This window comes from Erythrolamprus reginae, chromosome 9 (assembly GCF_031021105.1).
Source record: "Erythrolamprus reginae isolate rEryReg1 chromosome 9, rEryReg1.hap1, whole genome shotgun sequence".
Taxonomy (NCBI): Eukaryota; Metazoa; Chordata; class Lepidosauria; order Squamata; family Dipsadidae; genus Erythrolamprus; species Erythrolamprus reginae.
Window position 1 is genome coordinate 2,971,412 of NC_091958.1, and position 26,146 is coordinate 2,997,557.

General features: G+C 39.7%; 1 long non-coding RNA gene across 1 annotated transcript; it reads right to left on the reverse strand.

Moving 5' to 3' along the window:
• Nucleotides 1-589: 589 nt before the first annotated feature.
• Nucleotides 590-22,466, reverse strand: LOC139172460 (uncharacterized). Its single transcript, XR_011559877.1, has 2 exons — nucleotides 22,189-22,466; nucleotides 590-747 (listed from the first exon to the last, which is right to left on the reverse strand). It is a non-coding gene; the product is annotated as an uncharacterized lncRNA (long non-coding RNA).
• Between the last annotated feature and the right edge of the window lie 3,680 nt (nucleotides 22,467-26,146).

Here is a 26,146-nt window from a genome sequence, read left to right on the forward strand (position 1 = left end):
AGGGGAAAGGAAGAGGAGGAGGAGGAGGGAGAGGGAGAGGAGGAGGAGAAAGAAAAGAGGAAGGAGAAGGAAGAAGAAGAAGAAGAAGGAAGAAGAAGAGGAGGGAAGAAGAAGAAGAAGAAGAAGAAGAAGAAGAAGAAGAAGAAGAAGAAGAAGAAGAGGAGGAGGAGGAAGAGGAGGAAGAGGAGGAAGAGGAGGAGAAAGAAAAGAGGAAGAAGAAGGAAGAAGAAGAAGAAGAAGAAGGAAGAAGAAGAAGAAGGATGGAGGAAGAAGAAGGAAGAAGAAGGAAGAAGGAAGAAGAAGGAAGAAGGAAGAAGAAGAAGGAGGAAGGAGGAAGAAGGAGGAAGGAGGAAGAGGAAGAAGAAAGAAGGAAGAAGGAAGAAGAAGAAGAAGAAGAAGAAGAAGAAGAGGAAGAGGAAGAAGAAGAAAAGGAGGAAGAGGATGCCAACATGACAACTCCAAATTCAAAGTCCAAAATAGATGTGGCCATAAAATGTACACATTTCCTCTAAATCTTGGAATAGGATACCTTCGCTTTTTTTATTTCTTTGACTATGAGTGACTGTAGTTATCTTTCAAAACAAAACAATTAAAGCCTGAGACTTTTATTTTCCTGTCCAATGAGTGAGAAATTGGAAAACAACAACAATGGTGAACAACTTCTTCAGCTTTGCATTGCTGTCCCTTCCACCAGGTAAATTTTCCTGATCTCCATCACCTGCCATCTGATGGGACGGTTGATCCTCGCTGTGAAACAAAAAAATAAATATTATTGGATGCACATTTTTCCCCTGCCCAGCATCCCTATCAAACGATTGCATGTTGGATTCTAGAAAACAGCTCTTGATAAATCTCATTAAAATCAAAAGGGTTGAAAAAAAGCCACCTGCCTACCCCCCATAAAAAATTATGCACAAATACACAAAGAGTGAACAGCCATGAAGTAACTCAATTCACCTCTTCCTCTCCCCTGCCTCCCTACCCCCCAATCTATCACTGCGGACAAGGCCTCTGTTGTGTTAGGCAAAAATGCATTTACACAGTTCTCCATATATTACAGGAGATTATTTTTCTAGTAGAAAAACCTTTCTGGCATATTCTGGTTAAACCTCTTCCTCTTTTCCTCCTCCTCCTCCTCCTCCTTTTCCCTTCTCCTCCTGTTCCTCCTCCCCTCTTCTTCCTCCTTCTCTTTATTTATTTTATTTTTATTTTTTATTTATCCATTTGTCCAAGACACAATACATATGGAAGAGAATAGACATGAAGTTATATATATAAAGATAATATGTAAAAATAGAGGAGAAGATGTATGAAAGGAAGAAAATGTATATGATATATGAGATAAAGGAAAGACAATTGGACAGGGGACCAAAGGCACACTAGTGCACTTATGTACGCCCCTTACTGACCTCTTGGGAACCTGGAGAGGTCAATCGTGGACAGTCTAAGGGAGAAGTGTTGGGGGTTAGGGATGGACACTATTGAGTCCGGTAATGAGTTCCACGCTTCGACAACTCGATTGTTAAAGTCATATTTTTTACAGTCAAGTTTGGAGCAGTTAATATTAAGTTTGAATCTGTTGCGTGCTCTTGTGTTGTTGCGGTTGAAGCTGAAGTAGTCATTGACCGGTAGGACGATGCATGATATGATCTTGAGGGCAATACTTAAATTGTGTTTTAGGCGCTGTAGTTCTAAGCTTTCTAGACCCAGGATTGTTAGTCTATTTTCGTAGGGGATTCTGTTTCGAGTGGAGGAGTGAAGGGCTCTTCTGGTGAAATATCTTTGGACGTTTTCAAGGGTGTTGATGTCCGAGATGTGGTATGGGTTCCAGACAGATGAGCTGTATTCAAGGATGGGTCTGGCAAAAGTTTTGTAGGCTCTGGTGAGTAGCGTGAGATTGCCAGAGCAGAAGCTGCGTAGGATCAGGTTAACAACTCTAGAGGCTTTTTTGGCGATATTGTTGCAGTGGGCTTTAGCACTTAGGTCATTTGATATTAGTATTCCAAGATCTTTTACTGAGTGTGGGTTGGCTGTGAGAATTTGTTTATTCAGTTTGTATGTGCGGTTTGGATTCTTTTTGCCGATGTGGAGGGTAGAGCGATTGTTGGTTGATATTGTCTTCCTCTTCTTCCCCTCCTGCTCCTCCTCCTCCTCTCTTTCCCCTCTTCCTCCTCCCTCTTCATGACACTATTGGGCTGGACTAGATGCTTTTCAGCTTCTGTTGAACCTCCTTTTTGGTAGAACTCCATAGTGAACCATTGGGAACCATTGGGTCCTCAGCTATAGGCAAGTAAAACCATCCTCTGTTTTCCCAAACACACACTCTTTCACACACAAGGACAGCTTAAATTAAAACGTTGGTTAAATGAACAGAAATCCCACCAGATGTGCCGAGCAAAACTTAGCTGGGGAGGAACGGCATCCTCTGTCCAGGAGGTCAGTCTCAGGAAATCCATAAAAGACCATTAGGTTTCCTTGGGCCATTCTTCTCGGCTGATAAGACTCTATTAGATGCTTAAGACAAGTTTTGTTTACACTGCTTATCTAAGTGGCCACTTAAAGTACTTTGCTAGTTTTATTTATACTGACGTGGAGAATTTTGCTCTAAATCTCTCTCCACCCTTTCTGCTTCGTGCCCTGTGAATATTTGAATCCTGCGTTTTCAGTTTCTCTTTCATTTCTGCAGCTCTGTCAAATTCATTTCGTCAAACCTGATAAATGTATTTTTCAAGAAGGGCGCTAAAGGTACACTTCTGATGTACTACTTTTTGCCAAATGGGCAGAAATTAAGCTTTGCTATTTGTTCACCTTCAGGGAATTTTGCAAATAATTTTCCCTTAATATAATGCAGATTGGATAGCAGGGTGGCTTTGATTTAAATCAAGTTGATTTAAATCACGATTTAAATCCCTGGTAAAAAGGCTGGATTTAAATCAGCTCAATTTAAATCATAATTTTTAAAGAGCAATAACTGTTCGCCTCCTCTGATCTGCTATTGATTCACCGATGGTCCCATTCACTTTATTTTTTTTTTAAAAAAATAATCTTTATAAAATATTTAAGTTAAAACAAACAAACAAAATTTGACTAACAAACATATAAACATACATTGTATATCATAGGCAGACATTTTATCACTGCACCATTTTTCTTCTGTACATATTTTGTATTAGTTAAGTATAGTCACAATGGTTTATTCTTATTTGATTACATAACTATCTTTCTCTATGTGTTTAGACTAATTCATTTCATTAAAAATCTACTAGTCAACCATACTATTGACTTTTATATTCGAGCAATCTATCATTGGGTCATTTCGTCTGATTTCCAGATTTATTAAGCTATAAGATTTGTTTTTGTATGTATGGAAAAGTGTATTTGTTGTCTTCCATGTTTGTAATTGCTAAGGTAGCAGTATACATTATTTATTCTATCGATAAGAGGTGTAATATACCTGAAGAGCTCTTAAATGAGTAGTTTATAAATCAGGGACTACCTAAATAACAAAAGCCAACGAGTTTCCAATTAAGCTACAATGTCTTATGCTCTAATAAGGTTCTCCAAAACTGGGCGACTTTAAGACTTATGGACTTCAATTCCCAGAATTTGCCAGCCAGGCTTAAAGTTACCACCTTTTGGAGAAACCTGGTCTAAGTCCACAAACATAGGCTTTGTATGAGCAAGTATAATGAAATATGGAAATGATTTGTACAAAGTAGAGTAGATTCTAATAGAATCTAATTTGGGGATTGAACAAAGAAGATTGAACAAAGTTATATAGCCAAAGACGGGCTACAAAAATGGTGGAAGATCTTAAGCATAAAACTGATCAGGAAAGACTTCATGAACTCAATCTGTCTAGTCTGGAGGACAGAAGGAAAAGGGGGGACATGATCGAAACATTTATATATGTTAGAGGGTTAAATAAGGTCCAGGAGGGAAGTGTGTTTTTAATAGGAAAGTGAACCCAAGAACAAGGGGGCACAATCTGAGGTCAGTTGGGGGAAAGATCAGAAGCAACGTGAGAAAATATGATTTTACTGAAAAAGTAGTAGATGCTTGGAACAAACTTCCAGCAGACGTGGTTGGTAAATCGACAGGAACTGAATTTAAACCTGCCTGGGATAAACATATATCCATCCTAAGATAAAATACAGGAAATAGTATAAGGGCAGACTAGATGGACCATGAGGTCTTTTTCTGTCGTCAATCTTCTATCTTTCTATGTGAGGGCCAAGGCATTTCATGGACTATGTCTAACTCCTTCGGCAATTTTTTTTTTGCTTTATGTTTTAAATACTCCCTGGTTTCTCTTGAGTTGAAATAGTTTCTCCTCTCCGGTCCATGTAATATCTAAAGCTTTTGGACTCTCTCTGGTGGAGTGCCTTCAGCGTTTCTTGGCTGGCAGAAAACGGATGGTTGAGCTCCTCCAGGGAGTTTCTCGCACAGCTGTAAACTTTCAGAAGTGCTCGGTAACGGCTGAGAAACCTATCCAGCGGTGCCTTCTGATTCACAATACTCCCTTTTCATTCCTCATCGCTAGGGGGGCTGAGGGGAAGGGGGGAGGAAGACCCCTAGGGCTCCCGCTGCAAGGTTAGCTAGGCTGAATAGTAAAGATGTTGATCTTGGTTGAACGTGCCTCAGGGAATGGATGCTAGGTTCTTCCAGGGGGGGGGGGTCTAAGAGGAGGTGGTGTGTGTGTATATGTGTGAGCAGGTGTTTAAAGGCCATCTCTCTGAGCCCACAATCCATACGATTTATTTATTTTTATTTATTCTTTGTCCAATATACAATACATATGAAAGAAAATAGACATTAAGTAATATATATAATGATAGAAAGTAAGAAAGAAGAGAAGTAGGAGGAAAGGAGAGAAAATGTATGATATATGAGATAAGGAAAGAAGATTGGACAGGGGACGATAGGCACATCAGTGCACTTTTGTACGCCCCTTACTGGCCTCTTAGGAACCTGGAGAGGTCAATCGTGGAGAGTCTTAGGGAGAAATGTTGGGGGCTGGGGGCTGACACCACTGAGTCAGGCAATGAGTTCCACGCTTCGACAACTCGATTGTTAAAGACATATTTTTTACAGTCAAGTTTGGAGCGGTTGATGTTAAGTTTGAATCTGTTGCGTGCTCTTGTGTTGTTGCTGTTGAAGCTGAAGTAGTCGTTGACCGGAAGGACGTTGCAGCATATGATCAATGGGCAATACTTAAATTGTGTTTTAGGCGTCGCAGTTCTAAGCTTTCAAGACCCAGGATAGCTAGTCTATTTTCGTAGGGTATTCTGTTTCGAGTGGAGGAGTGAAGGGCTCTTCTGGTGAAATATCTTTGGATGTTTTCGAGAGTGTTGATGTCTGAGATGTGGTATGGGCTCCAGACAGATGAGCTGTATTCGAGAATGGGTCTGGCATAGGTTTTGTAGGCTCTAGTCAGTAGTGAGAGATTGCCAGAGCAGAAGCTACGTAGGATCAGGTTAACAACTCTGGAAGCCTTCTTGGCGATATTGTTGCAGTGGGCTTTAGCACTTAGGTCATTTGATATTAGTATTCCAAGGTCTTTTACTGATTGTTGTATGGGGTGCAGCTAGCCAGCTGTTGGCCCCCAATTCCACAGCTGGATCTTTGGCCAAAACATCTTGCTCCATCAAGCTCTCTGGCATTGGTAATTCAACCGTGGAAGCACTCCCACCTACAGACCAAACACAACTGGTTGCCTAAAATGTAAATTCTACCCCAAGACTCTTGTCCCCCAGCCAATGAATGTGTTAAGAGAAAGTTGATCGAATGGGAATAATCATTTTTTACAGGTTTGGGGTTTTTTTATATTTTAAATTTAATTAATTGGATCTAAGATGCTATATATTGTTTTGTTGTGTGTATGTGTAAGTGTATGATTGTATAGTTTGGGGTTATAATCTATCTAACTGAACGGGAAAAAATATGGACAATAAATTATAAAACGATATTAGCAACATCATACAAAGAAAACCAATTTAAAATGTTTTACAGATGGCACTTACCTCTCGCTAGATTGTCTAAAATGCACCCTAATGTTTCCCCTATCGGTTGGAAGTGTAAAACCCACTCTGGAACTTACTACCATCTATGGTGGACCTGTTTACACACTAAAAATTTTTGGCAAGAAATTAAAAACCTTTTGGACCAAGGTATGCCCAATGTTACACCAATACTCTACAGTCTGCATTGGTTGCCGATCAAGTTCCGGTCACAATTCAAAGTGTTGGTTATGACCCATAAAGCCCTTCATGGCATTGGACCAGAATATCTCAGGGACTGCCTTCTGCCGCACCAATCCCAGCGACTGGTTAGGTCCCACAGAGTTGGCCTTCTCCGGGTCCCGTCGACTAAGCAATGTCGTTTGGCGGGACCCAGGAGAAGAGCCTTCTCTATGGCGTCCCCGGCGCTCTGGAACCAGCTCCCCCCAGATATCAGAGTTGCCCCCACCCTCCTTGCCTTTTGCAAGCTCCTTAAAACTCACCTCTGTCGTCAGGCATGGGGGAATTGAAATTTCCCTTCCCCCTAGGCTTATAGAATTTATACATGGTATGCTTGTATGTATAATTGGTTCTTTAAATTGGGTTTTTTTAGATTATTTTTAATATTAGATTTATTTACATTGTCTTTTTATATTGTTGTTAGCCGCCCCGAGTCTTCGGAGAGGGGCGGCATACAAATCTAATAAATACAAATACAAATGAATACAAATATAATACCTAAACCAGAACTATTCCTTTTAGGTATTTTTAGATTAAAAAAATCTCACCCGAAGAGGCAACTGGAGCTTCTAGTTTTCCTTTGAAGACATTTTTCGCTTCCCATCCATCTGAAGAAGAGCTGAAGTAGCTTCTTCTTGGATGAGAAGCGAAAAGTCTTCAAAGGAAAACCAGAAGCTCCAGTTGCCTCTTGAAAAAAGCACCTTTGGGGTCACCCTGGTAGAATTTGGAACCAGGGTTCTCCTTTGCTGAATTCTCTGGTCAAGTGGCAGGGAATACTTGAGAAGGTGGAAGCCTTCTCAGTCTCTCGCAGGCCCCCCTTTCCTTCCTTAGACCTTTTAGATTAGATTAGATTAGATTTATTGGATTTATATGCCGCCCCTCTCCGCAAACTCGGGGCGGCTCACAACAATAATAAAAAAACAGCACAGTACATAATACCAAATCCAATGCCCACCAATCTAATTACAATTTAAAATTAGTAGAAACATAGAAACATAGAAGACTGACGGCAGAAAAAGTAATCTCATAAAAACAGTATATATAAAAAACAGGCACACAGTCAATCAATCAACAAAACAACATGGGCAAGGGGGAGGTGTTTTAGTCCCCCCATGCCTGACGGCAGAGGTAGGTTTTAAGGAGTTTACGAAAGGCAGGGAGGGTGGGGGCAATCCTAATCTCAGGAGGGAGCTGGTTCCAGAGGGTCGGGGCCCCCACAGAGAAGGCTCTTCCCCTGGGTCCTGCCAGACGACATTGTTTAGTCGACGGGACACGGAGAAGGCCAACTCTGTGGGACCTAACCGGTCGCTGGGATTCGTGCGGCAGGAGGCGGTCCCGAAGATATTTTTCTGAGGTTGATGTAGCCGTCGCTTAACTTGCATAACAAATTAGTCTGTAGAATGCAGCTATTCTTGGCTTCAAACCCTAATCTTTCCTCATGCTGAAAGCTGAAGATTTAAGTCAAATTCTGAAGAGACCTGGTCATAACCCAGGGGTACCAAATGGCTTTTCAGCCCTCAAAAGTCAGAGCTGGGTTGCAAACTCCGAAGAAAGTCCATAATTCCTTTCATTCTTCTAATATATACAGTGGAGAAGTTTGGCCGGGGAGTTTTTGTAACTCAAGAGACCTCCATCCACCCACCTTCAGAATTCTTGAACTGTGCACATATTAATATTCAGAGAGTTTAAAAGTGACTTTTTTTTCTTCTCTTTTTGCTGTGCCTGAGCTAAAATTGGCTTGCAGTTGGCGGGATCGTCCAAGAAAAGTAGATTTTGATTCCCTACAGAAGTACCTCATTTGAAACAGTTCTCTATTAATCGTTCAAAGCAACTAACACTCTTAGCTTCTGAACATCTTTTTTTTTAAAAAAAACTTTATTTAGATTTTCTAATACAATAAAAAGAGAAAATATATACACGTGCAGACCGTAATCCATTTCTGAATCAATATGCAAGAGTTTCATATTTTGTTAGTTACTTTCATCAATACAAAAATAAAATAAGTTTATCTTATTAAACGTTAGTATTTATGTGCTTCATCTGTTGTCATCTAAACATGTTTTATGTATGTTTATGTATGAACAAAAACTATCACTGAACGCATCATACAAGCCAGATCTGATGGGCAGAAAATCAAATAAAGAATGAAGTCATTTTTTAGATTAATTTGATAGCCCTTTGTTAAATATATCCATTCTTTTTTCAGGGGAAGGGAGGAAGGAAAAAGGAAGGGAGGGAGAGAGGGAGGGAGGGAGGAAAAGGGAAGGAAGGAAGGGTGGGAAGGAGGGAAGAAAGAAAGAAAAGGAAAGAAAGAGAGAGAGAGAAAGAGAAGGGAGGAAGGAAAGGAAAAAAAAGGGAAATGGAAAGAATAGAAAGAGAAAGGGAAACGGAAGCAACTTTCTCATTTATTTTCCCATCTCAGCTTTCAGCTGTATCATAGAGGATGAAAACAAAAGAATTAAAAAAAACCCACAACAATAGAAAAATATTTCACTGATTAAATATAAATGTCAGATACACAAGTTTTAGTTTCATATCTGGCAACTATCTGGAATTAGAACATTTTTTTAAAAAAAAAAAACTAACAGCAACATAAACAGAGAGATGAGTTGACTGAGATTTCCACAGATTTGAACCAGTGCTTTGAAAAGGAAAGTGGAAAACATGTCTCCTTGGGGAACATTTCTTCTTTTCCTAAAACAGAAAGAAAGGAAAGAAAGAAAGAAGGAAGGAAGGAAAGAGAAAGAAAGGAGGAAGGAAAGAAAGAAAGAAAGGAAAGAAAGAAAGAAGGAAGGAAGGAAGGAAAGAGAAAGAAAGGAGGAAGGAAAGAAAGAAAGGAAAGAAAGAAAGAAAGAAAGAAAGAAGGAAGGAAGGAAGGAAGGAAAGAGAAAGAAAGGAGGAAGGAAAGAAAGAAAGAAAGAAAGAAAGAAAGAAAAAAGGAAAGAAAGAAAGAAGGAAGGAAGGAAGGAAAGAGAAAGAAAGGAGGAAGGAAAGAAAGAAAGAAAGGAAAGAAAGAAGGAAAGAAGGAAAGAAGGAAAGAAGGAAAGAAGGAAAGAAGGAAAGAAGGAAAGAAGGAAAGAAGGAAAGAAGGAAAGAAGGAAAGAAGGAAAGAAGGAAAGAAGGAAAGAAGGAAAGAGAAAGAAAGGAGGAAGGAAAGAAAGGAAAGAAAGAAGTAAAGAGAAAGAAAGGAAGGAAGGAAAGAAAGAAAGAAAGAAAGAAAGAAAGAAAGAAAGAAAGAAAGAAAGGCAAAAGTTCTTTTCCTTCCAAAAGCCCGCTCCTTGCCAGGGAGACTGAAAAAGGAATGATTGTATAATAGAGTGGCTTTGTTAGTAGTAGCAATGTCATGGGAATTCACCAGTCCCAAATTCTGAATAATAATTTTAAAAATACCATAGTTTTTTTCTTTCCAAGGCAGCAGAAAACCCACAAATATTTCACCACCAGGCTGCTTGTCTTCCTGTTCCAGTATCTTTTGGTGGTATCAAATCTTTCCTCTCCCATAATAGTTTCGACTTGTATCTCATTATGTCAGCAGGTTTAGGTCCCAAGGAGTCCAGTTCAATTCCAGGTGTCGATGTGGACAAACATTTCAAGAGAAGAGAATATTTCTTACTCAGGGTTGAACTCGAGTCCTTTGCGCGCTTTGATTTTGGTTTGGGTTTCTTGCAGGTTTCATGGCCCAGCTAGATAATATCATAAAGGCAATGGGGTTTGCGGAGAGTAGTAGTAGTAGTAGTAGTAGTAATAGTAGTAATAATAATAATAATAATAATAATAATAATAATAATAATAATAATAACAACAACAACAACAACAACAACACACAATGTACAAATCTAATGTTAGAAAGAACAATTTAAACCCTTATTATGAAAAATAATCACACAACCTAACAGACCATTCATAAAACCCCATAGTAGCTAGGGGGTGTATCAGTTTCCCCATGCCTGGCGACGTAGGTGGGTTTTCAGGAGCTTTTGAAAGGCAAGGAGGGTGGGGGAAGTCCTAATCTCCCGGGGGAGTTGATTCCAGAGGGCCGGGGCCACCACAGAGAAGGCTCTTCCCCTGGGTCCCACCAGACGGCATTGTTTAGTCGACGGGACCCGGAGAAGGCCAACTCTGTGGGACCAAATCGGTCACTGGGATTCGTGTGGCAAAAGCCAGTCCCGAAGATATTCTGGTCCGATGCCATGTAGGGCTTTATAGGCTTTATATTATTAATTGTGACCGGAAACTGATCGGCAGCCAGTGCAGGCCGCGGAGTGTTAACGAGACATGGGCATATCTATAAAAGCCCATGATTGCTCTCGCAGCCGCATTCTGCACAATCTGAAGTTTCCGAACACTTTTCAAAGGTCGCCCCATGTAGAGAGCATTGCAGTAGTCGAACCTCGAGGTGATGAGGGCACGAGTGACTGTGAGTAGTAGTAGTAGTAGTACAACTGAGAGGTTCCTGGTGCTCTCTGAACTCGGTGGCTTCCTTCCAGACGTTTTATTATCCAACTAGGTAACATATTTAGCAATGATTATGGTGGTTTATTCCCTATTCATATACAGTAGCTTTTCTGCATGTAAAAATTGTAATAGCATCGCTCCCATAGCTGTGCAAGGAAAGCTTTCAGAGAAGAGGAGATGTTGCCAGGATTAACCCCCTTGAGATATTATTTCCTTCTCAGAAATCAAACTTGGAAGATGCTTATCCCGATTCTAGGATGATCAGTTTCTGTGAATGACTGGAAAGCATTTTCCCAGTGGCGAGTGGTTTGGCCCCAATGTTATTGCATCCTATTTTACTAGCGCTTCCAATTATATGAGGTCCCCATCCTAAAAATATGTTGTGAACGAAGAATTTTTACGAGCCTAGAAGGAGGCGGCCTGGAACCCTCAACACTAATACAACATCCTATGTATTTGTTTAAAGGAGACCTGGTGTAAGTTCAACAACCGACTCCTTTTCATTGTCCCTGCTAGAGCAGGAAACTGAGCCAGCCTTGACCTTTAGTTAGTCCAATCCGCTGCTCATGGCAGGAGATCTCGTATCGTTCTGGACAAATGGCTATCCAGCCTCTTCATGAACACCTCCAGCGATGGAGCACTCACAACTTCTGGAGGCAAGTTGTTCCGCTGACTGATTTTCTCACTGTCAGAAAAATTCTCTTTAGTTCTAGGTTGACTTCTCATTGATTCCATTCCATTCATTACTTCTTGTCCTTCTTGTGCTTTAGAGAATAGCTTGGCTCCCTCTTCTTTGTGGCAACCCTGGAGATTGATTGGTTGATTGGTTGGTTGATTGGTTGGTTGATTGATTGATTGATTGGTTGGTTGGTTGGTTGGTTGGTTGGTTGGTTGGTTGGTTTATTCATTCATTCATCCATTCATTCATTCATTCATTCATTCATTCATTCAATCATTCATTCATTCAATCATTCATTCAATCAATCATTCATTCATTCATTCATTCATTCATTCATTCATTCATTCATTCATTCATTTGATTTTTATGCCGCCCTTCTGCTTAGACTCAGGGCAGCTTACAACATGTTAGCAATAGCACTTTTTTAACAGAGCCAGCCTCTTGCCCCCACAATCCGGGTCCTCATTTTACCCACCTCGGAAGGATGGAAGGCTGAGTCAACCTTGAGCCGGTGATGAGATTTGAACCGCTAACCTTCAGATCTACAAGTCAGATTCAGTGGCCTGCAGTACAGCACTCTACCTGCTGTACCACCCCGGCTCATTAGTTAGTTGGTTGGTTGGTTAGTTAGTTAGTTAGTTAGTTAGTTAGTTAGTTAGTTAGTTAGTTAGTTCTCTTCATTAGGGCAGACGTACCCGAGTTCTTGCAACCGTTCATCTTATAGTTTTTCCTACATTTTATGTGGGTGTTCCATTTAGCCTACTTTTCTTTTCTTTTTCAAAGTTTGCTACCGGGAGTATTCCCCCCTCCCCTTTTAATAAAACTGCATTGACCTTGGAATTAAAGCTAATACAATCAACATAGTACTAAATACCACTAGGGAATTCCAAAGAGGAGCATAAAAATCCCAGATCATTAAAGGATTAAAATTACTCAGTGCTGCAGAGAAGCACAAACATTGCGATTGCTGGCTGCATCTTTAAGGACCAAGCACCCACTTCTTTCTTGGCTTAATTTTCGGAGTGAGGTGTTTAAACATTTGTGACAAGAGAACACTTCCCCCTTTCCCCCCCCCCAAAAAAAATGCATGAAATAATGGAGGTGGAGTAGTTTATCATAGAAAATTTGCTTCTCTCTGCAATGCCCACTTCAGTGATAGCTGCCTTCTTTGGAAACTGTAATGATGTTTAAAATGTCTATGGATATACTCAGTAATCTAAGCGATGGTTGTCCCAAAGGTGCTTTTTCAAAAAGAAATGGGAGTTACTTTTGCATTTACTTGAAGACATGGGGCTACCTTTGAAGAGTGTTTGGAAACTTCAGATCATGCAGAATGCAGCTGCGAGAGCAATCATGGGCTTCGCCAGGTATGCCCATGTCACACCAACACTGCAGTCTGCATTGGTTGCCGATCAATTTCCGCTCACAATTCAAAGTGTTGGTTATGACCTATAAAGCCCTTCATAGCATCGGACCAGAATATCTCCGGGACCGCCATCTGCCGCACGAATCCCAGCAACCAATTAGGTCCCACAGAGTTGGCCTTCTCCAGGTCCTGTCGACTAAACAATGTCGTTTGGTGGGTCCCAGGGGAAGAGCCTACTCTGTGGCGGCCCCAACTCTCTGGAACCAGCTCCCCCCCCCCGGAGATCAGAACTGCCCCCACCCTCCTTGCCTTCCTTAAACTCCTTAATATCCACCTTTGCCGCCAGGGCCTATACAATTTATTTATGGTATATTTGTATGTATGCCTGATTAATAATGGGGTTTTTAAAATGTTTTTAAATTATTAGATTTGTTATGAATTGTTCTATTGCTGTTGTGAGCCGCCCCGAGTCTACGGAGAGGGGCGGCATACAAATCAAATCAAATCATAGATAGATAGATAGATAGATAGATAGATAGATAGATAGATAGATAGATAGATAGATAGATAGATAGATAGATAGATGATAGATAGATAAATAATTTTGCTGTTCCTCCAAGAACCTTCTTGGTTATTGAAATGGATGTCCATGTGCTGCTTCTGTGTTGGTGGAGGCAGGCAGGAGTCCCTTGAGTACCATTTGTTGGGGGTCAAGGAAAAGGGAGGGTCTTGCCTTCTCTTTCTGCTCAAGATCACCAGGGACAATTGGTGGGCCACTGTGGGACACAGAATGCTGGGCTCGATGAGCTTTGGCCTGATTCATCCGGGCTCTTCTTAGGTTCTTATGTTCTTAAGGTGAAGAATAGCCAGGAAAAAAATCAGCTGATGAAAGCCAACTCTATTTGGCCAAGAAAACTGAGATGGAAAGGGGGGCAGGCTCCACAGGTTGACTCCATGATAGGAAAACTCACACCTTGGTCTGTGCAACAAGAGGGGTGTGAAAGTGGATTCCATTTGTCCCTCTTGTGATGGAGCCCAAGAGAAAGGTATCAATCTTAATGAGACCATTTGGCCCCCGGAGTGGACCTGGCTCCTACAGGCCAGGCTAGAAATCAGGCCAGGAGAAGCAACTTAATTTGGGGGGAGTTTCTCTCTTGATAGGGGTAAAAAAAAAAGAGCAGAGGAGAAAAATCTAATCCCCGATATTCAAAATGGATTAACACGGTTGGGCCTCCAACGCTTGCTCTCGAGATAAATTGGCAGGGGAGGCAGGTAGCGGACCTCTGCGAGCAGCCTTCCATCAAAGCAATATGGAAGTGTTTAAAAAGAAAGGGGTGCCACTAAGGGAGGAGGGTATTTGAGATCTGAACCTTTAAATTACAGCCATCCCTGGGCCTAACGATAAGTAAATAAACAGTTCACAGCTGCGTGGGCTAAACAGAGAAAAACATCCATCTTTGGAGGCGTGATTGCCCAGCAAGTAATTAAGTGTGAAATGTGAGCCCTCCATCATGTCAGCCGTGATATACCAAGGAGGGTGTTCAGTTGCAGAGAGCCCCCCCCCATCCCGTCCCGTCCCGGGGTTAACCCTTTGGGAATCGTTTGGATAGATTTGGGAGCATCTAATTCAAAGAGGCAGCTTGGAATCCTGTAAAGTCAAGACCTTTGAGCGCGGTAGGAATGAGGGATGGTTCTTTTCATGCCACACTTGGAAGCGGTGTTCGGTTTCAGACATCAGATGAAGGAAGGGACCTTGTAGGTCATCTAGTCCAACCCCCACTCTCACTCAAGCAGATCCTACACCATTTCCAGTGATGAGCTCCAACAACTCCTTGTTGGTTGATACATGCAGGTTAGGGTTAGGGTTGGAACCAGTAATGGGCTGCAATGGGGGGTAGTAAGTTTATGCCCTATTTATTGAATACTTAATATTTTTTTATTGTCCTTCCTTCTTTAGTACCTTAGTATGATCCTTAATTACTTTTAAAATAGGAAATAATTAAATAGTATGTTTTTAACCACAAACGCATTAATCATGTTCATCATTATCTAGAACTGAACTTTTATAGCAATGAAAGAAAATTGAGCTACTTGCCTAATCTGTTATCATACTGAACCTTATGGGTTCAGACCAATTCTAGTCTGAGGTGATGATAGGCATGAACCCTCTAATTGTTATTATTATTATTTTTTACAATTTTTACAAGACCAGTAGAGTTCCCAGACTAACAGTGAAAGTTATGGGAGCTTAAGTAGTTTATTGTAACGGCAATAAATCTGTTTAATAAATAAACAATGAGTGTTATTTTTTCCAGAGGTTCTTATAATACTGGTTTTGCCCAGTGTAATAATGGAAATAGGAAATCAAATGAAATTTCTGTATACTGTAGTTTTACTTTTTTAAGATGATACATACAATATAGGGATTTCAAGAGAAGTATTTATTTTATCAGGAATAATATAGTAGAAACTTATAGAGATAGTTTTTATCTTTTTCATTATCATTGTTCCTTTTCACCTACTTATTAATCATGGATGGACTGTATGAATTGTTTTGTCCTTCCTTCCTTCCTTCCTTCCTTCCTTCTTTCTTTCTTTCTTTCTTTCTTTCCTTCCTTTCTCCCTCCATCCATCCTTCCCTCTCTTCCTTCCTCCCTCCCTCCCTGCCTCTTTCTTTCTTTCCTTCTTTCTTTCCTTCTTTCTCATATTTAAAGGACAAATATTTAAAGGGTAAGTATTCCCATAAAAAGATACAATATGAAAAATGTTGTCATGTATTCTTAATTTTCAAAATTAAATGATGAAGCCAGGTGACAGTGTGAACTATTTTTGGCCCTAACAAACAGCATTTTAAGAACAGAAATCTAACCACAGGAATCAATCATCCAGCCAGCCCAATAAAGATTAGATAAATCAGCAACTCACTTAACCTATACAGGAATCTGTCAGAATCAATGAGAACAATAAAATTTTGACCTATGTGCAATGTAGAAATGGCTTAAGAACCACCACCTTGAGTTTCTTTTAGCTTGACATACTATTCCAAGTTTGAACATTTTATAAGAAGTTCCTGATCACTGAACAACTAAAGATTATTTTTCGGGACTTTCTTGTTTTTCATTTTTGAAGATGTTTCACTTCTCATCCATGAGGCTTCCTCAGCTCTGACAGGATAGTTGTGAGCTGCTCCGAGTCTCCGGAGAAAGGCAGCATACAAATCTAATAAATAATAATAATAATAATAAGAATAATAATAATAATAATTATTATTATTATTATTATTACTTTTTGCATGGTTTGTGTGAGATGTATGATTGCTTTTTATATGAAGGGGTTTAAATTCTTTTTAAATATTGGATTTGTAATGTTTTTATTGTTGTGAGCCGCCCAGAGTCTCCGGAGAGAGGCGACATACAAATCTAATAAATTATTATCATTATTATTACTTTATGCATGGTTTGTGTGAGATGTATGATTGCCTTTTATATGAAGGGGTTTAAATTCTTTTTAAATATTGGATTTGTTCTGTTTTTATTGTTGTGAGCCGCCCCGAGTCTTCGGAGAGGGGCGGCATAAAAATCTAATAAATAAATAAATAAATAAATAAATATTATTATTATTTGGGACAACCATGATCTTGAGGACTAATAATCTCTACAGACTTTGAACAACTAAAGCTATCAGAAGTAATCAGGGCATTTTGTTGGAACAGTGAAGAGATCCATGTTTCAATTAATTAGAGTTTTAAACAGCTATTCGGTGGCATTGTGGTGAAAGATGCATTAATTTTAATTTTTAAAAAAATTATAGTAAAAGTATGAAATATTTAATACTGCATATTACCACAGCAGCTTGGATTACCTTTGCACAATTTTGGAAAGATTCCGAAATCTGCCCAGAGAGTACAATAATTTTTTAAAAATCCACGAATGTGCAAGAATTGATAGGCTAACAATTGATTTGCGAGGTCTGAGAGATTACTGAATACTATAAAATCTGGGATTGATGGATCGAGCATAGAAAAACAAAAATGGAACGTTACAGCTAAAATAAAAGTATAATAGTTAAATAGAAATGTACACTGCTCAAAAAATAAAGGGAACGCTTAAACAGCACAATATAACTCCAAGTAAATCAAACTTCTGTGAAATCAAACTGTCCACTTAGGAAGCAACATTGATTGACAATCAATTTCACATGCTGTTGTACAGAATTGCACATTCAACTTTGTACAGAGCAAAGTGTTCAATGAGAATATTTCATTCATTCAGATCTAGGATGTGTGTTTTGAGTGTTACTTTATTTTTTTTGAGCAGTATTTAAGTATTATAAACATGATAACAAAAATGAGATTTAGCATTGCTGTAAGCCGCCCTGAGTCTACGGAGAGGGGCGGCATACAAATCTAAATAATAATAATAATAATAATAATAATAATAATAATAATAATAATAATAATAATGTGACTAAGTTTATAAAATGTGAAGAAGCTCAAAGAAAACAAATGCAGGAATGTAGGATCCCCTTATATAGAGCGCTGGTGAGACCACATTTGGAATCCTGTGTTCAGTTCTGGAGACCTCACCTACAAAAAGATATTGACAAAATTGAACGGGTCCAAAGACGGGCTACAAGAATGGTGGAAGGTCTTAAGCATAAAACGTATCAGGAAAGACTTCATGAACTCAATCTGTATAGTCTGGAGGACAGAAGGAAAAGGGGGGACATGATCGAAACATTTAAACATGTTAAAGGGTTAAATAAGGTTCAGGAGGGAAGTGTTTTTAATAGGAAAGTGAACACAAGAACAAGGGGACACAATCTGAAGTTAGTTGGGGGAAAGATCAAAGGCAACGTGAGAAAATATTATTTTACTGAAAGAGTAGTAGATCCTTGGAACAAACTTCCAGCAGACGTGGTTGGTAAATCCACAGTAACTGAATTTAAACATGCCTGGGATAAACATAGATCCATCCTAAGATAAAATACAGGAAATAGTATAAGGGCAGACTAGATGGACCATGAGGTCTTTTTCTGCCGTCAGTCTTCTATGTTTCTATTTTTCTATGTAACAATGCAGAATTAATTAATGTACTATTGCGTTACTGTTTTTAAAGAAGAGCATGGAAAATTAATAAAGTCTATTTAAAAAAAAAAAGTTGCATTATAGACGTTTGATTCTCAAGATCTTAAAAGTTTTTCCCAAGTTGGTGGTTCAGAAGTCGCAAACGCCCCCTGATGGACGGAGCTGAAATTCCTCCTCAAATCCTGACACAGCAGCTTTCTCACCGCCCGATAAAAATCTCAGCCCCAAACTCCAAATGCCTGAAAACAGATTTACAAAGCTAAGAGTTTATCAGGAAGAATAACAAAATGGTGAAGTGGAGGGCTTGGTAAATATTTGGGCTTCTCTATGGCATGCCTGCCCTTAGGAGAAGGTGGCTTCTGGATTTCAGCAAGAGCAGAGTTATGGTTGGACGTTGTGGTTCAGCAGGATTGATCTGAAAAGCCATCCACTCTCCTAGTTTGGAGAGTATTTTCGCACTTCCTGAACGAACGAGGAAGGGGAGAACGCTGACAAGGCGTGAATCCTTCTCTTCAGCTTTGAAAGATGGCTTGATCGAAGTGTATAAAATCATGCCTGGGATAGAAAAGGTGGATAGAGAAAAATTCTTTTCTCTATCACACAATACTAGGACGAGGGGGCCCTCCCTAAAGCTCATAGGTAGGAAAGCGAGGACAAATCAAGGGAAATATTTCTTCACCCAGAGGCTCCTTGGTTTATGGAATTCCCTTCCAGCAGAGGTCGTGACAGCTGTCAGCCTGGATAGCTTCAAGGCAGGATTAGACAGATTCATGGATGCCAAGAGTATCGGTGGTTATTGAAACGGATGTCCATCTGCTGCCTCTATGTTGGTTGAGGCAGGCAGGATTCCCTTGGGTCCCATTTGTTGGGGGTCCAGGGAAAGGGAGGGTCTTGCCTTCGCTTTCTGCTCAAGATGACCATGGACAACTCGGTGACACACAATGCTGGACTCAATGGGCTTTGGCCTGATTCAGCAGGGCTCTTCTTAGGTTCTTATGTTCTTCCTCGTCCGTCTCTTAAATTTTCCCCAAACCCATATTTGGTCTTTCACCCAAAGGCCTATTTTAAAAAGGAGCAACATCTGTCTTTCCACCTAAATTAAGGCTTGTTCCATCCCAATGGAAGAAGAAACGTTTGATGCCCATCTATCTCATGGCGTAACACAACCACTGAAGAAATGCAAATTTATAGGATATATATACACACACACATACAACATATTTTTGTTGATAATGAAAAGGAAAGGAGGCTATATACACTGCTCAAAAAAATAAAGGGAACACTTCAACAACACAATATAACTCCAGGTAAATCAAACTTCTATGAAATCAAACTGTCCACTTGGGAAGCAACACTGATTGACAGTCAATTTCACATGCTGTTGTGCTCATTCAACTTTGTACAGAACAAAGTGTTCAAGGAGACTATTTCATTCATCCAGATCTAGGATGTGTTCTTTGATTATTCCCTTTATTGTTTTGAGCAGTATACACATATATAAATATAAATGAAGAGGCAACAGCCATCACGATCTCCAGAACATTTAAAATATATTTAAAAGAAATCCATTAATTATAAAACAGTCATAATCCCATACCATGCATACAGGGTGGGCCTGTCAGTTGTTAAAAAGCCAGGTCTTTGTGGCCTTATGGAAGGCCAGTAGGGTGGGAGCAGTATGGACATCGGGAGGGTAGTTTATTTATTTATTGATTTCATTTCATTTCATTTCATTATTTCATTTGTATGCCGTCCCTCTCTGTAGGCTCGGGGTGGCTAATAACAATAATAAAACAGCATATGACAAATCTAATATTTAAAATAACTAAAAACCCTTATTAAAGCCAAACATACACACAAACATACCATGCATAAATTGTATAGGCCTGGGGGGAAAGGAATATCTCAATTCCCCCATGCCTGACGACAGAGGTGGGTTTTAAGGAGCTTACGAAAGGCGAGGAGGGTGGGGGCAATTCTGATCTCTGGGGGGAGCTGGTTCCAGAGGGTCAGGGCTGCCGCAGAGAAGGCTCTTCCCCTGCGTCCCCCCACACAACATTGTTTAGTCAATGGGACCCAGAGAAGGCCAACTCTGTGAGACCTAACTAGTCACTGGGATTCGTGCGGTTCCATAGTGTGGTTCCATAGAGTGTTCCCTTTACTTTTTTGAACAGTATATTGTACATATATGTATATATATATATGGTGCCGCATCGCATTACACTGAGCCACAAAGTCAAACAGAGGGCAACCAAAAAGAAGGTTGCAGAAGAATAAATGCAGAACTGCCCAACTGAATAATTACGAAAAGAACTGAATAAAGGAGACAAGCAAAAAATTTGGATCCGGTTCCAGCCTGCTAAATGACCGTCCGTGAAATTCTGTGGCTGGAGAGCCAACTTTTGCCAAGAATTCTTCTGATATGATGTGTGAGCTGGAATTGGACGCTTTTCCTTTTGGTTTTCAATTTGTGGGCCCTTTATCGAAATGACCTTTCCTATTTATTTGGCTATCGCATTCCTAAAACCGGAGTCAGAAACTTTGCTCCCCAAGTCCTATTTTTGTCTTTGGACGGATGTCTGGTCTAGTCTACTTAGGTCACCCTGCTTCCACACTCTCAGTCCCACCGGGGTTTTCAGACAGAAAGTCCTGGTCCATGTGGGTGGCAGAAAACATTTGTATGTGGCTGAGAGCTGTCATAGATCTGGTGGAATTGTTTAGAAGGGAATTAATTGTGTTTCAATCCGACCCTGGCGTTTAATGTGCTATAATTAACTGGTTCCATTGACTGCAGGGGGAGAAATGGTATTTTTCTCCTTTCCTTTCCCTTCCTTTCCTTTTTCATCTTTCCTTTTCTTTCCCTTCTTCATCTTTCCTTTCCCTTTTCTTCCCTTCTTTATCTTTCCTTTCCTTTCCCTTCTTCATCCATCCTTTCCTTTCCTTTCCTTCCCTTCCCTTCTCTTTCCCTTCTTCATCCATCCTTCCCTTCCCTTCTCTTTCCCTTCTTCATCTTTCCTTTCCTTTCTTTTCCTTTCCCGTCTTCATATTACCTTTCCTTTCCCGTCTTCATCCATCCTTTCCCTTTCCTTCCCTTCTTCATCTTTCCTTTCCTTTCTTTTCCTTTCCCTTCTTCATATTTCCTTTCCTTTCCCGTCTTCATCCATCCTTTTCTTACCCTTTCCTTCCCTTCTTCATCTTTCCTTTCCCTTCCTTTCCCTTCCTTTCCCTTCCCTTTTTCATCCACCCTTTCCTTTCCCTTCCTTTCTCTTCCTTTCCCTTCCTTTCCCTTTCCTTCCCTTCTTCATCTTTCCTTTCCTTTCCCTTCTTCATCCATCCTTTCCTTTCCCTTCCTTTCTCTTCCTTTCCCTTCCCTTCCTTTCCTTTCCTTGTGATTTTTGAATTTTTCAAATGCATCCCTTTCCAGAATTGGCACCCATTTTTGACACCGACTCGTGTGTTGCAAAAAGAAAACATTTTTTAAATATTCAGTAAGGTAGCTAATCATTTTTAAAAATTATTTCTTTACAGTTTGCAGTTGAAAACAAACAAAACATCACAATGTTTCCATGTCCTACTATTTGTAAGCCAGGACTGCAATCTAGATTTCTTTCTCCGGGTCATTATAAATGTTAATGTACATTTTATATATTAAAATCTGCTTCTAAAGCCAATATATAAATTCACTCTGTTTTATTGGGTTACTCATAAAATATTCACAACCTGTGTTTAAATTAGCAATAAAGGAGTAAAATAATCACCCCACAATGGACACATTTCTTAGTAATTCTTGAAAAAGTTACGTCTGTCAAAATATGACTATGAAAGGAGTTACTGTGTTAGTTGAAAAAGACAAATGAAGGGGAAAACATTGCAAGCGGGGAAAATTAAAAGAAACACAGTTCATTTTTATATTAAAAACGATCTCTCTTGAAGTTTCCTCTCCCTCCCTTTGGTATAATTATTATTGAGCAAAGCGTTATTGTCCGGCGAAGATACTAAAAATTTTGCATCGGTAAATAAACCCTCTTATTGCATGTCATAAAATCTGAAAAGAGGAACAAAACAGGGAGGAAGTTTTGCAAAGAAAAGCAGAATTACGGAATAAAGATAATCAGAAAAGTAAAATTTAAAGAATAAACAGAGTGTAGACTTGGGAAGGACTCGCTTTTAACTGCAAGCTATATTCCTGAGACCAGCGTCATTTCAAACAAGGGAGGAAGCTTATTAAAACTGGGAAACTTTAGAAGTTTGCTAACAAAATATATTTTAGCCTGGGAAGGAGGAGATGGGATGTGAAAGGCAGGCAGGAAAAAAAGGAAGGAAGAAAGATCAAGATATAATACCTAGGGATTCAAGGTCTTACTTTTCTCCAAGGGAAGCTGTTTTGCTCTTGTCTCCTCTTCTTTTCCTTAGGACAGGAGAGGAAGTGTGGTCTTCAACGCAGCTTCAGAAATAGCTCATCGGGAAGTTGGCAACAACTCCAGCTAAACAATCCTTGAAGGAAACACAACAAATGCGCAGTGTTCTTTATTTTCCTAACGTCGGTTTGGAATAGAGAACTGGACCGAAAATATGACAGAAACGGATCACAAATCTACTGGACCTGTCAGCAGAAGAGAAAGAAGGATCTCTTTTTTTCTCTCCCCCTCCCTGGTCCCCAAAGGCCGTCAAAATTAAAGGCAACTACATTTCATATATAAAACCCCAAAACAAAACAAAAACGCCAAGGCAATTTTCCATGGCTTTAAAACCCACCAATGTTCCTAAAACATTTACACAGATTCAAAATTGGCTTGTTCGCCCAGAAAGTTAGACTGGAATATTTTTTTCTCCAAGAGACAGAGTTATAGCGTTTTTAATTTTATTGATTTTCCTATGGATTTTTGTTTCGTAGTAATATGAGGGTTGGGCTGTATCCACGTAAACAACTTGTATTTTATAAGGAAACATATTATATTTAAAGATTACATCAGAAATGAGATCTATTTGCTTCCCAGTGCTGTACGATCTCCGGTCTTTCTGCCTTTGGGAGAATGATCAAAACTGTGGTCCATTTTTTGACAATAACTGCTATTGTTCAATGTTCTCTTTGGACCGTAATTAGGGCAAAGCGGTTAAAGGATTTTGAAGGAGCAGATTCTGCATGACAGGCTGAATTTCTGCAAGTTTCAACCGAAAGCGAAAAAATATTAAGGCCGTTCAGCTTCTAATTGGACCAGCGGATAACAAATCCACAATACGTTTTGAAAAAGGTGTGACTGTGGGTTTATTTTAACCGCTGGAAAGTTGGCTAAAGGTTGTCAAAAATGCTAAGGGACAAATCTCACTTATTAAATCCTTTCTTTAAACCAAAGGCAAATCTTTGTTTGTTTTAAATTTATTCCCAAGGTCACCAAAGAGCCGCTGTCACAAAGAAACACTGTCTAGAAATATAGGCAGATTCATCCACATTTTTGAAAACAATACAGAATTTGAGAAAAAGACAGAAGTTTGTGCTTTCGAAATCCTTGGGGCAAAATGTAATATTCACCTTTTATATGAATGTGCAGTCGCCTAAGTATTTATCCAAAGGAAAGTTCCACAATATCAAATAATTTTGATAGAAAGTTTCTCATAATGTACGTTCATTAACTTCATATTGGGACAAATTATTTGCAAAAGTTCAAGTCCAAGAGTGTACCTGGAGGGAAACACTGCCAAATACCTGCACGACATATACAATTCCAACATGAGACAATAAAAATAATAGTTAAAGAATATTATGAAAAGCTACATGATACAGAAAATAAATTGATGTGGGGGAAAATAACACAATACTGTAAATGGAAGAAGCCAATCTACCCAAACTCCCAGATGATGTTAAAGGTATATTAAATAGATTTTCATTTTTTATGTGTTCCAGTGTGTACACACGCCAAAAAATGACAATAGAGGTGTCCCAATGGTGTTTTTTCAAGAGGCAACTGGACTTTCTTGTTTTGTTCTTTTGAAGATGGTTCACTTCTCATCCAAGCTTCTTCAAAAAGTCTTCAAAAGAAAGAAAAACCAGAAAGTCTAGTTGCCTCTTGAAAAAACACCTTTGGGACTATTATTATTATTATTATTATTATTATTATTATTATTATTATTATTTATTAGATTTGTATGCCTCCCCTCTCCGAAGACTCGGAGCAGCTCACAACAATAAAACTGTACAAATCCAACTGATTAAAACAATTTAAAAACCCTTAATATAAAAAGCAATCATACATCTCATATAAACCATACATAAAACAGAAACAGCCCAGGGGAATCAATTGCCCCATGCCGGACGACAGAGGTGGGTTTTAAGGAGTTTACGAAAGGCAAGGAGGGTCGGGGCAATCCTAATCTCCGGGCCGCCACAGAGAAGGCTCTTCCGCTGGGTCCCGCCAGACGACATTGTTTCATTGACAGGACCTGGAGAAGGCCAACTCTGTGGGACCTAACCGGTCGCTGGGGTTCATGCAGCAGAAGACAATGGTGACCTGGAGGATTTACAATCTCTACAGACCAATAATGGTTATCTTATCTTATTTGGGAGTGGTTGATGAGATAGCTTTGACACCAAGCTGATACTTGATTCTTAATTCCCTTCTGGAGCAGGGAGAATATAGAATAGAATAGAACAGAATTTTTATTGGCCAAGTGTGATTCGACACACAAGGAATTTGTCTTGGTGCATATGCTCTCAGCGTACATAAGATAAAATATACATTTGTCAAGAATCATGTGGTACAACACTTAATGATTGTCATAGGGGTCAAATAAGCAATGAAGAAGCAATATTAATAAAAATCTTAGGATATACGCAACAAGTTACAGTCATACAGTCAACATGGGAGGAAATGGATGATAGAAATGATGAGAAAATCTAGTAGAATAGAAGTGCAGATTTAGTAGAAAGTCTGACAGTGTTGAGGGAATTATTTGTTTAGTAGAGTGATGGCGTTTGGGAAAAAACTGTTCTTGTGTCTAGTTGTCTTGGTGTGCAGTGCTCTGTAGCGACGTTTTGAGGGTAGGAGTTGAAGCAGTTTGTGTCCAGGATGTGAGGGGTCAGTAAATATTTTCCCCGCCCTCTTTTTGACTCGTGCAGTATACAGGTCCTCAATGGAAGGCAGGTTGGCAGCAATTGTTTTTTCTGCAGTTCTGATTCTCCTCTGAAGTCTGTGTCGGTCCTGTTGGGTTGCAGCACCAAACCAGACAGTTATAGAGGTGCAGATGACAGACTCAATGATTCCTCTGTAGAACTGGATCAGCAGCTCCTTGGGCAGTTTGATGGATAGGGAGATCAACGTCCCTTCCTCCACCAACACATTTCAAGTGCGTGAGAGGTAGGGATCGGCCTGGAGGGTCAACTCAATCTGGATTTCCAGTGGCGTTGGCATTCCGTTTGATCTGCTGCCATGCTCCAGACAAAAAGCTCTTTGTAAGCTACGTGGACCAGCCGCAGCCAAGCTTTCTTCAAGGCCCAGATCGCTCTATGAGGTTAGAACAGCAGTGTTAATCTCCTATCTAGTGTTTGTGGAGACCTCTCATCCCTGGGAGGGGATGGAAGTCAGCCAAATTGCAAGAAAACATTCTTTTAGCCTCGTGGAAAAAAAAACATGAAACCCCTGCTACTAATGGCATTGACCTCCAAGGCTCTGACACGGTCTCGCCTTGGAAATCCACAAAACCATGATGGGCTTGGTGGCTCACCTTGCCACGCAACAGGTTCAGCCCTGCAGCAACCCAACCCAACGTTCTCTGCCAGGGGATTTCAACAGTAGACTTCAGCTTCACTAAACTGGAAAATAGCAATCTTGGAAAGAATAAATCTCAATCTACTTACTCAGTTTGTGAGTTTGATTCCAAAAGGCAGCTGTAGTGACAATAGAACTGTGTGACTTACTTTTTGGTCGAAAACCTTTTTTCATATCTATCTATCTATCTATCTATCTATCTATCTATCTATCTATCTATCTATCTATCTATCTATCTATCTAGTATCTATCTAGTATCTATCTATCTACCTACCTACCTACCTACCTATCTAGTATCTATCTATCTATCTATCTATCTACCTATCATCTATCTATCTATCTATCTATCTATCTATCTATCTAGTATCTATCTATCTATCTAGTATCTATCTATCTATCTAGTATCTATATCTATCTATCTATCTATCTATCTAATATTCTCTCTCTCTCCCTCCCTCCCTCCCTCCCTCTCTCTTTCTCTTTCTCTCATTGGACAAAATCATTTGTCAAATAAGGACTAGAAGGGACCATTAGAAATAACCAGTTTTGCCAAGAATC